Here is a 13,383-nt window from a genome sequence, read left to right as displayed (position 1 = left end):
TGTGTGTGTGTGTGTGTGTGTGTGTGTGTGTGTGTGTGTGTGTGTGTGTGTGTGCACGTGTGTGTGTGTGTTTATAACACAAGGTCAGCGACGCGGCCAGGAGCTGCATGCTAAGTGGCCACAGATGGGGGTACGGGGTGGGGTCCAAAGGGGGGGAGGGGGCGGTTGGCAGGCAGATCCCCAGAGCAACAACAAGTCATTCACCTAATTCAGGACACACACACACACTCACACACACACACAACATACACCGTACTGTCTTTTCGTATGATAACCACTGACAAATAGATCTGTTCCGTCATCTGGTCGGACGTTTCCAAATAAAAGAATGTCAAATTAGGTACAATTGATTTGTTCCGTGCCCACATCTGAGGCGATCCGTACCCGGGTACACATGAATCGTTGTTGCGAAACAGCCTCTTCAAGTGGACCCGGGTCAACCTGACCAGCGCCTGGGTACGTCACACAGTGTTCAGAGTAATCTAATGATCTGGACGTTTGGGTCAAGTGTACTCTGATATTGCCCAGGTCCCTGATGTGAATGTGCCCTAAATGGTCCACTTAATTGGCCTCTGTTTTCCCTCTCCAGCTCAAGTGTTTGTTTTAAAACTTTAATTCAAAGCCTATTAGGCCTTTCTAATTATCCTGGTGGTCAAACAGAAATAGAGACATGAGCTATAACTCGCCGTGGCAATCTGAATCAGCAGAAGGGGTCATTAGAGATGTAGCGAGGGATATGGAGGGAGGGAGGGAGGGAGGGAGGGAGGGAGGGAGGGGTAATGGATGGAGGGTGCTCAGAGAGAGAGAGGGCGAGAGAGAGAGAGAGAGAGAGAGAGAGAGAGAGAGAGAGAGAGAGAGAGAGAGAGAGAGAGAGAGAGAGGGAGAGAGAGAGAGAGAGAGAGAGAGAGAGAGAGAGAGAGAGAGAGGGGGGGGGAACGGGAAAGACGAGACAATGATAATATCGATCGCACTCTGTACCCTGTGAGTTCCGACTGCGAAGACGAAAGAGAATCTGCATAAGGAGGGAGGGAGGGTAAGGGAGGTCGTCGCAAGGCGTGAAGAGAGACGATAAAGAAAGACAAAGGACCGAATAACCTTTCTCTTCTTGAGTTCTGGGTACCAAAGTCCTCGGGACGAAACAGCAGAGAGAGCAAGGGACACAGCGAGAGAGAGAGAGAGAGAGAGAGAGAGAGAGAGAGAGAGAGAGAGAGAGAGAGAGAGAGACAGAGAGAGAGAGAGAGAGAGAGAGAGAGAGAGAGAGAGAGAGAGAGAGAGAGACAGAGAGAGAGAGAGAGAGAGAGAGAGAGAGAGAGAGAGAGAGAGAGAGAGAGAGAGAGAGAGAGAGGGAGAGAGAGAGAGAGAGAGAGAGAGAGAGAGAGAGAGGGAGAGAGAGAGAGAGAGAGAGAGAGAGAGAGAGAGAGAGAGAGAGAGGGAGAGAGAGAGAGAGAGAGAGAGAGAGGGACTGGGAGGAAGAGAGGGAGGAGAATTTGACGGCCAAATTGATCTCCTTAGGCATGAAGAGTAACGCAGGGCTCATGCAGCGAGGGGGGCTGCATCTGAATTTTAAATAATAGAAGTTTGAGAGAAAGAGGGCCAAATAATAGAGAGAGGCGGCGAGAGGGAGGGGGATAGAAAGAGCATCAGACTAACGGACCAATTGCTCTCCCCTCCTTCTCTCACGTACACTGGTATCACGCACACACATGTACACGCACACACACACACACACACACACACACACACACACACACACACACACACACACACACACACACACACACACACACACACACACACACACACACACACACAAACACACACACACCCTTATACAGGAATGCACATACACACACAGACACAAAAAAACACACACAACTTCACATATGCATGTACACATACACAAACACACACACACACACACACACACACACACACACACACACACACACACACACACACACACACACACACACACACACACACACACAAATGCACGCACACACAAATACCAACACTGTTCTGTTGCAGCAAGCTTTTGGCATCCAACAGAAGTTTGCCCAGCTCAAAGTTACCATGGCAACGAGTGGATTCGCCGATCGTAGAGTGCTCTGAGCGACGATAAAGTGAGAGAGTTAGGGAGAGTAAAGAGAGAGACAGATAAAGACATGGAGAAGGGAGATAGGAGGTGGTGCGGAGAGAAAGTAATTTGGAGGACTAAACTTTTCATCACTCTTTATTTCCTCTTCCCTGGTCATTTAATTTCATTTAGTTTTTTTTGTCTTCATAACACGACTAAAGAAACATAACAACGACTGCTCTTACTTATTTCTAACCTAAAACGACCTGTTTGTCTTTGTTGCAAACTACCAACCTGGTCTCACAGGAATCCGTGAAATGACTACGGACGAATAACTCGAAATCCGTGGACACATCACAGAAACACGCAGATTTCCGTGATGTGGCCACGGAATTCGCTCCAATGCAAGTTAATGACGCTGATGTTCCGTGGCTCACACACGGATCCCCGTTTCAACGAGCGAGTCGAACACGGGGGCTTAACTCAAAACCCGGGGTGGTCTCACTGAAACACTTAAATTGTCCTTGTTGTGTCCACGGAAGTTGCTCCAATGCAAGTAAATGACAATGATATTCCGTGGCACACACACAGATTCCCGTTTCAATCTGTGTGTGTGCTCCCGTTTCAATCTGTGTGTGTGCCACATTTGACCACAGCGGGGGCTTAACTCAAAATCCGTGGTGGTCTGACGGAATCACTTCAATTGTCCGTGATGTGGCCACGGAATTTGCTCCAATGCAAGTAAATGACACTGTTATTCCGTGGCTCACACACGGATATCGGCGTGTTTCCGTGATGTGGCCACGGATTTCGAGTTAAGCGTCTGACCGTAGTCATTTCACGGATTCCTGTGAGACCATGTTGCAACTACCCTAGGGGCGGTCGCACACCGGGTAGCTTTTGCATCACAACAAAGCTCAGTCTTAAACTGCCCAGCAGACTCCCTCTCTTCCCTCTCCTACCACCGGAGTCCTGGCTCTCCCTCCCCCATTCCTCACCTGGATGGATCCTCTCCAATCCCCTCACCTAGCAACAGGGGTGGCTCACAAACACCTTTAACTGCAGTCTAACTGGACCATATTTATTCTGCCCCTCCACCGAGGGTAAGCTTAGACTATTTGCCAAATGCTTTCCAGAAGTGAATGAGCTTCGAAGGGGGCTGTGTTCAACAAATGTCATTTAAGGTGAAGATGAGTTGTATTTTATGCATTCCAAAAGGTAAATGTATATATTAGATAAACATGAGAGCACTAGGACCCTGCAGGAAGGACTCTTTTCCTCTGCCCCTGAGCTGATGTAAAGAAGCCTTGTGCGGTGGAAGGCAAACTAAAGGTTAAAGTAACTTTAATATAATATGTTTTTTTTACTTTTCATATACTTAAAATATGTGTAATAGTTTGCCAGGCCTTCTTCATTTGAAAAACAAGTTTGGGACTGACACAATGGCACCTTGGGACTTATTATTACAGCCATCTTGGTTCTAAACGCAAGTTGAACCTGTGTTTGTTAAATAACATTCCGGCAAAGCTCTCATGGTCTGAGAGTTACTTTGGAGGTACTTTATGTAATCAAATAGAGAAGAGAATAATAAAAATTGACAGTCCGGCAAATCATTGTTTTTCCCTCTTTTATAATACGTAGTTTTACCGCTTATACTAGCCACCATTGTGATAGGCTTTTATTGTTGTGGGATTTAGCATCAAACTAATTGAGTCTACGTGTTGCACTACCCCCTCCTCCACCTGTGTATTGTATTGTTGGCTTTGACGTAGTCTTAAGGCAACATCAGTGCTGGGCATGTATACAAATTTATGATGATTATGGGTTTAATGGTTGCAGTGGTTATTGTGATCTTCGTACCAAGATATTTGGTTTATCCTCAGTGTGTCTGGGGTGTGTTCCCTCATTTTGTATGGACTTGGTAGTAAATAATGTTTGTATTTGCAAAAATATTGTATAACTACTCAACCATCAATATCCCAAGGGTACTAAACACATTTTCCGTAAATAAATCTTTACTATGGTAACCAACGATGTTCTCTGTATCGATTTGGAGGCTGTATTGGTCTATTTTGGTTGTGCACCATGTTGCATGAATAACACAGCCCTCACAGATATTCGGTCACATGCACATGCTTTAAATAAATCCAAATTCTTTGTAAACATTCAAATTTAATCTCTCTTCAAGAATATGTAAAATAATTCATTCTATGCTTTATTTAGACCCCATTATAGTCACACAAACATCAGCACCTCATTAGCCACATATTTGTCGTGCTAACACCATTCCTGAATAGCTTTGTTCTCTAGACATAGAGTGGTCAACCCAACACCATACACAGATGTATTGGTTTGAGAATCAGACCCTACAAGCATGGCATCTTTTCCATTCCGCCCAGACCCAGACAGACTGAAAATTTACCCGGGTAAATCAGAACCTGTAGGCTTGGCTTATTTACCATTCCACCCATAAAAATATAAAGTGGATTTTTACCTGGATTCAGGAGATGCTTCATGAACCACCTCCAGCCTGCATGCTCATTTACCTTGTACCTCTGAATAAACTACGTGTTGAACATTCACCACTCTCCAAGTCATACCTAGCCAGAAACAAAGATACCACAGTAGATCCAAATGACGTTTCATCGAAGACTATTAATGTCAATAAGGTTGCATTTGACAAATAAACTGCAATCTCGCCACGTCGTGCTGAGATTCCGAGAGATGAAATGCCTTGTCTAACTTGCCTTTGAGCCTAGACATCCCAAACCATGCCTATGGGCATTCGGGCAGCAGTGCAGAACAGCAGCGAGTTTAAATATAATGCGGCTTTGATGTGTTCATTGGCAATCCAGCTGTGCACAAAGCACAAAGAATATTTTCTTCTTGAAGCCCCACGTAAGAAAGAAATTGCTAGATTTGGCACTAAGAAAATAATTATCTCTGGTCCCCTGTGTGGATGTTGGTGGCACAATGTATTTTCTTTAATGGCAAAGCACACTTGAGTTGTCTTTCTTTGTTGGCACATTAAATATAATATAATTAGCTGTCAAACTTTATGCATTAATGCTCTCCAACGGGCTCATATGAAAGCAAAGAAAAGCAAAATGAGCAAAGAGAAGCAGGGACTCTGTAAAGGGAGTGGTGGTGGTGAGGCATCACGGAAAAAAAGGACTCTTTATGTGCATACGCATACACAACAAGCGTTTCTCTGCTGCTCAGCACACGGATACCAAATAATGAAATATTGATATTTTTCAGACTGGGAGACGACTCGGCAAGGGTGTTCAATTTTAAAAACCTGAGACGTTAAAGGATGACTGCTGCATTTCTCCTCGACGTAAAACATTGTAATTCTGTTCACAAGGTCACTGGCAGGTATAGCGTCTTTCTGGAGTGCTTCCTAAACTGTCGAGCCAGCGCACCAAAGGATCCTGAATGCACTAACGACAGATTCAGAATGTGCACTTCCACCCTCCTCCTCCTACATTAAACAGTTGTAGTGACAGGAGTTTCAAAAATAACCACACACCACACACACATGCGCACAAACACACACGCACTCGCACACACACACACACACACGCACACACACACGCACACACACGCACACACGCACACACACGCACACACACACACACATACACACACACTCACACAAAAACACAGTGGTCATTCATTACAGCAGTCCATTCTCTCACTGCAGACTTCAAGGCTTGGTGCCAACAGCTACAGCATCCATCCCCGTAGCGTACACTCTCTCCCCAGTGTGTCTGTGACTGTCAGCACACTGAGTGAAACGCAGAGGGAATGTCATTTATCTTACGGATGACACAGCATTCGACTCTGTTTGCGTGTGGGAGGGTGGGACGTTCCAGGGAGAGGGGGGGGGCGGGGGGGGGGGGGGGTGTTTGTGTGTGTGTCTATGGCTATGTGTGTGTTGGCCCCCAAACCTCATCCCTTTCATTCATGTCCTCCTGTGTTTCCCCTCCATCTGCTGCCTCTCCCTGCAGGGGGCTAACAGCTGTGTAGGCAGGCTTCTGGAGACCACCCCATAATGGGTATACACGTTGGTCTACCACCTGCGTGTTGTGCTTTATGGAGCTAGTTGTACTGTCATGGTTATCTATGCATACATGCATGCGTTTTACACTCGTTTACACTCGGCGGTGCGGTCGCACACTAGGCAGCTGATGATATACAGGGAGCAGTTCATGGCCAGTATGATCTGTAGATGGAGCCATTAGATGGAGTTGGTGGGATTTATTTCACTCACACACATGGGAGTGGGTAATCCAGGCGGAAATATTATTAACAGATAATGGCTATAAACTGCCTGCATTTCAGTGAACTATGTTGGAGGTTACATGAACAGTACCTTATATATCTTAAAATATGCTATATTTAATAGATAGGATTTTTCATCACATCTTGTATTTTGTCTTATTTTTTTTAGTTCTGCCGGTGTCCTGGAAGTAAAAAGAAAGGGCAAAAATGTTTTTGGAAAATAGCGAGCTGAATTCTTGAGCAGTTCTGAGTCGGTTCTGAGGTTCTGAGCACCAGTAGGTTGAATACTTTCAACCTCTTCCCCAATATGTTGCAAGGGAAATTGATTTCAGATAAATCTAGCAGGAAGTTTTTGAAGCAAAAGAGAAAGAAAGCAATGCAAACTTGCTGTGGCATAAATAAGAAATGGAGCATTAAAATCGTATCGTATGCACACCATCAGATGCAACTACAAGACTTGTTGCTTTTCTCCTTTATTTCATGATCTTTTCCTACACCCACTTTTGCATTCATGGTTAATTAATGCATGGGCTTTGTCCACCCCATGAATGATTTAGTTAGGTTTTGGTTTTCGGATTTTAATGCAACTCAAGTGTTTTTTTCAAACTCCCATAATAACTGCAGTTGTTTCCGTGCCCGGTGAGGTCAGAACCTTGATTAAAGTTTAATTTGAACAATGAATGTTATTATCCAGTGCCACAACATCTTCATTAATTCACTGAATCTGCATAACCCAAAACGACAAGACAAGCAGGCTCACAGTAATGCCTTCAAATTAACCATAAAACATGTCTAGACAATCTTCCAACGTAGAGTTGTAGATTGTATGAAATAAGTAAAAGTATCTCTCTCTTAATGGCTGGAAACTTAACAGTTTTAAGAGTTTGGTCGGGGGAGCTGCACCATTAAGTCTGAAAGAGGCAGCTGTGTTCTGTGTGGATAGTTTGTAGAGCACCCTTGTTTTTCTAATACTCGTGCATAATGACTTTAAAGTAGACACAGATTTTTGATAATGGTTTTTAATATGCCCCCTTTTTTAAATGGCTTGTAATCTCGTTTTCATTACCGTGATTACATGCGTTATAAGAGTTGTGTTCCTCATTATCCAAGTGTCCACGGGCGATCCAGAACAGCCCCGTGACTCACACCTATTATATCATTATTAAGTGTTGTGATACATAATGTGCTGTGACATGTCGAGTAGGCCTCACGCTGGGTTTTTAATCATGTTTATTAACCCCGGTGAAACATAAACATTTAGTGGGAGGATGCAAACTATACATTTTTCATGCCGGCATCTTGGAATCACAGTCCTAATGAAACGTATACGTTGGTTGTTCAGCATTCCTTCTGGGGTTTTGGGATGCATGGATTTAACCGACAAAGCTTTGAGGTTGTTTGTTTTGTTTGTTTAAGTTTGCACTTTACAGATCAATTTATGTGACTTAACCTGACTCAACTTGACGCTATCGAATACACATACGTAATGCTATTACCGGTAACTGGGCACCTGTATTTTAGGAATGAACTCCTTCTGTGATCAGTGTGTGCTATGTTTATGCTTGCCAAGTAAACCCTTTGACCTTTTGTGTCCACAGTACATTGGTGCAGGAGGACAATGTTAACCTATCGGTGTGCAAACAGTGGCATAAACTGACAGAATACAGAATGAGCTTCACTGGACCAGGATATGATGTGTTGAAGTAACCAGATGATGCTGGTATCCTGTGCAACATTGATGAGGTCACTGAAAATCAACCTTGTGTGGGAGTGACAGTGATTGAAACAGATGTTAAATATTCCATCATCTGTAAATATTTAACCATTACTTACACTAAGTACTAAAACAACAACAAATTACCATATCAAATAACGTTTTTTAGGTCAGATATCAAAATCTCTATCTGCCTGTCAATGTCTCTGTCGCGATCATTTGACAAAAAAAATATTTTGCTAAATCATCACCTTAACACTAATGCATTCCCATAATCCTCGGTGAAAGCTTTTGCAGAGCAAGCGATTTGTTAGGAGTAAGAGGGATGCTGAATGTCTCTAAATAAAGATGTCATTAAAAGAGCGGGGATTTATCACTGAGGATATTGACGTATTAAGGAGACATAACGTCTGGGTTTAGACTAATGCCATCTCAGCAACCGCCAACATGCACAATGGTAACTCTTTCTATATCCTGTCTCTCACTTCCTTCCTCTCCATCATGCACTCCTCATTTCTTCACTCACACACATCAAATATCCCAGCCCCACTTTACCAGCAGTGACTGACATTGGCACAAATGCACACACTCACGCACAAACACACACACACACCTGCACACACACACACACACACACACACACACACACACACACACACAAAAACACACACAATCACACACGCAAACACACATGCATACTCAAACACACACACAGACACACGCACACACACACACACACACACACACACACACACACACACACACACACACACACACACACACACACACACAGGTGTGCACAGACACACAGACACACACAAACAGACACACACACCCAAGCACACACACATGTGTGCACAAATGCACACACCCATACAAACACACAAATACACACAGGGAGACACAAACTGAACACAAACCTAAAGTTGGTTGGTAGCTTGCCTGCTACCAGCTTGTGCGCCTCTAGGGTTTGAAATGGACTGGATCAATACAGGGGGAGTGAATTGCCAATTCCAGTTTAGGCTATTGAAATAGGCTGGAGCAGCACTCTAGTAGTGTGGGCATATGCGACTGGCAGTGATAGAGTGGAATTGGATTTTTAAGAAAGGAAAGACTATGGTAAAAAAAAAAGCGATGAGAGAGGGACTCTAAAACATTGTGCCCATGCAAGGGCCCTGCGGCCGCTGTTAGCAGAGAGCAGGCGTTTTTCACACTCAGTGATTGATGGACACAGACTCTTCTCACAGCGCATTCCCTTCCAAGCCTTTCCTCATCGGCGTAGTCTATGGCAATCAGGCTGTGTGATTTAGGAGCAGCTGATTGTGTCCCGAGATAGAGAATAGCTCATTTAGCACAGCGTCAGACTCTGTTTACTGAGGATGCCCATGGACTGAAGCCATGGCCCTCTGCAATGCAATCATTGATCTGCACAGAGGCTATATGGTATGACTGTTGTACTGGCTGGCCACACACAAACGCACCCAGCCGTGCACACACTCCCACACGCACAGACACATGCACTCACACACACACACACACACACGCACGCACGCACGCACGCACACACACACACACACACACACACACACACACACACACACACACACACACACACACACACACACACACACACACACACACACACACACACACACACACACACCCACGCACCCACACAAAATATGAATCATTACAGGGAAGCAGAGAGCTTATGAGTGACTTAAAGTGAAAGCCACGTAAGCCAATCAGGTCTCGAATTCTAGGTCATGTCACATTTGTACATATATATCTTGTTCAAATTGAACTGCTCAAGTTGGGCACATCTTTTGTCCTTTTCGTTTATATAAGATATCTATGACATCTATAAATAAATAATAATAATAATAATAATAATAGATTCAATTTATATAGCGCTTTTCTCACACTCAAAGCGCTTAAAAAAAAAAAAAGGGAGGTCAATTGTACGGTGGCGCTGAGCATTCACCAAATAAAAAAAAGTTTCACAGCTAATGTAGCCGTTAGCACACTCAGGATCTCGTAATTACGAGATAATATCTCGTAATTACGAGATAAGGATCTCGTAATTACGTGAAAAGATCTCGTAATTACGAGATAAGGATCTCGTAATTATGAGATAAGGATCTCGTAATTACGAGATAAGATATCATATATTTACGACATAAGGATCTCGTTTACGAGAAAAGGATCACGCCTCGCATTCATCAATAACGTTGCTGGCTAGCTGCAGGCCGGCATAGATTACGCTATCTGACGCTATCGTATTTAATCTCCTGCTCGGGTTGAGGCATTGGAAAATATTGATGTTCCTTAAAAGGGAGGAGGGCATTAATATAAGTAGGTCAACATTGCACAGACATCTGAAGTCATTGGCCAGCAAGGATGACGCTATCCGACGCTATCGTATTTTATTTCCTGCTCGGGTTGAGGCATTGGGAAATATTGATTCTCCTTAAAAGTGAGGAGGGCATTAATGTAAGTATGTCAACATTGCGCAGACATCTGAAGTCATTGGGACTGTTCAGGAGAAAAGCCCAGTCGGACCTGCTACAAGTGGCTCTCTTCCTGCAGGAGCAGTTGAACCAGTACGGGATGCTTCACGGATACAAATTGTATCCATATGTATTAACGGTGCTGTCGATGGATTTTCCCGTATGGTCATATGGCTACATGCTTACACCAGAAGTAGCAATCCCCGTGTTATTTCTGGCTACTTCCTTGATGAAGTGGAACCAGTTTTCTGAGAGATGCTACATTACCGGGGGTCATCCCTATGTTCCCCAGGTCCTATGTTCCCCGGGTTCTATGTTCCCCGTTTTTCCCAAAAAGGGTCCTATGTTCCCCTGTAGCCATACATACCGGGGAGCATAGGACCCTTTTTGGGAAAAGCGGGGAACATAGGACCCTTTTCTGGGAAAAGGGTCCTATGTTCCCCTCAATCTATCAATCTTTAAAGATATTTGAACTTTGACGCGAAATTCGCGTGATCAGCGTTCACAGTGATTGACAGTGACAGCCAATCAGCGTTCAACCGGCCAACTCAGTGCAGTGCAGTCCGGGGTGAACTGCAGCATGGAGGAGAAAGTGATTGTTGCCGTTTGCGACTCCCGGAGCTCTTTATATGATATTATACAACGGGGGACCTAAATCCAGCGATCTGATTGGTTCCCAACTGTTGTATAATGAGCATATACATAACTGCTATGACGCCCGATCATTTTGTGAAAGTTTGCATATCACTCCGCGCCTGGAAGTAGAAACAGTTACAAAGTAAAACATGTGTTGGATGATGGAGAGGGTGTAAATGTTGTTACTCCGGGAGTGAGCAAGGCGATGGAGAGACTAACGAAAGCTTAGGCACACGGCGAGAGGATAAATTGCTGGCGAACCGCTCTAGCCGAGCCTTCTCTCGGAGGGACGCTAAAGTGTGTTGCATAGCGACCGTCGTGCATTTTGAAGGCAGCCAGGAGGGACTACTTTTTTGTATTCTTTAATAAAACAGCTACTTTGACTTTCTTGTTTATTTTTTTAAATGTAGTGTGTCTATGACTTTCGTTTTGCCATAATAGTAACCGTTGTATAAAAGCCATAGATCACTTCAGTCAGTGGTATGTTTTTTTTAAAATAATTTAACAACTGCAGGGTTTGCCTTTACTATGAACATAGTATTTTAAATTTGAATACATTAATTATGTGACATACTGTCACAGCCAATATTAAAACAAAATCTAATGTGGGCAGTGGGACAAAAATTATATTTCCCCACAAAAACAATATTTTATTGATTTGTATAAAAACAATTTAGCTCATTAATTGGAAAAGAGCTTGAGGTATGACGTTTTCTGAACAATAATGCATGGTATAAAGTTAAACACATAATGCACTGCTGTATTCAACTTTTAAGAGCTGCAATGTGAGGGGCCAGCCACATGCCCTTTAAACCACCACGACAACAACATTTCCACTTCTGGGTTCCACTGAACAATTAACGCGTCAATATTCGAGGGGCTTTGGCACATCAAATGATGGAACAAGCATCCCGTACTGGTTCAACTGCTCCTGCAGGAAGAGAGCCACTTGTAGCAGGTCCGACTGGGCTTTTCTCCTGAACAGTCCCAATGACTTCAGATGTCTGCGCAATGTTGACATACTTGACATACCCGAGCAGGAAATAAAATACGATAGCGTCGGATAGCGTCATCTTTGCCGGCCAATGACTTCAGATGTCTGCGCAATGTTGAAATACTTATATTAATGCCCTCCTCACTTTTAAGGAACAACAATATTTCCCAATGCCTCAACCCGAGCAGGAGATTAAATACAATAGCGTCATCTTTGCCGGCCTGCAGCTAGCCAGCAACGTTATTGATGAATGAGAGGCGTGATCCTTTTCTCGTAAACGAGATCCTTATGTCGTAAATATATGATATCTTATCTCGTAATTACGAGATCCTTAACTCGTAATTACGAGATCTTATCTCGTAATTACGAGATCCTGAGTGTGCTAACGGCTACATTAGCTGTGAAACTTTTTTTTATTTGGTGAATGCTCAGCGCCACCGTACAATTGCTCAGAAACTTTGCTTTTTGGGTTTCATTCAACCCTGATCGTTCAAGGAGAGCATTTACAGGAAAGGCCTTTGTAGGGCTCTAGTAGTTAAGTCTTAGCAAGTGCCATTGCAAATGCTTGAACTTTACCCAGATCAACACTCTGAGATAGTTAGTGAAGTATGTTATTTGATGGGGAGGGCATTGAAGATTTAACCGAAGACTCTCTCGATAAATACATTGAGGAAAATGGTGACTTTGATTTATTATTTCCAAATACGCTACACTTTTCGTAATCCCTTATCTACCAAGCCTCCCTGACAAGCCTTTTCTTCTAAACCCTCCTAACACTCCGCTGCCACCTAGACCAATGTGAATCACTGCCGTAGTGTTGGGTTCCTAATCAGTGACCAGTCAATGCATGCAAAGAAGACCAAGAAAGAGGAAAGAAAGGGGAAAGACCCATTGTAATTGTGGATATTCTCTTATCTATATAGTCATAAAGGAAGGATAAGGACTAAGTGCTCATTACAGACACTGTGATGCTCACTGCTCATCCCGGCTCCTGATCGTTAAGATGAATTTGGAAGTAAAGTAAACATAATTATGCAAAGATCCCAAGGTCTGTCAGTTACAGCCATTGATTCATGAACACTGAGATGGCTGCCAGCCTTTTACAAGCGACAGCCCTGTTTTGTTACAGGTTTAATTTTTTAAGATGCTTCGTTAAAGTTGGTTT

Source organism: Gadus macrocephalus, chromosome 16 (assembly GCF_031168955.1).
Source record: "Gadus macrocephalus chromosome 16, ASM3116895v1".
NCBI classification, from domain to species: domain Eukaryota; kingdom Metazoa; phylum Chordata; class Actinopteri; order Gadiformes; family Gadidae; genus Gadus; species Gadus macrocephalus.
The sequence above is the reverse complement of the archived record's forward strand: the minus strand, read 5'-3'. Positions refer to the sequence as shown.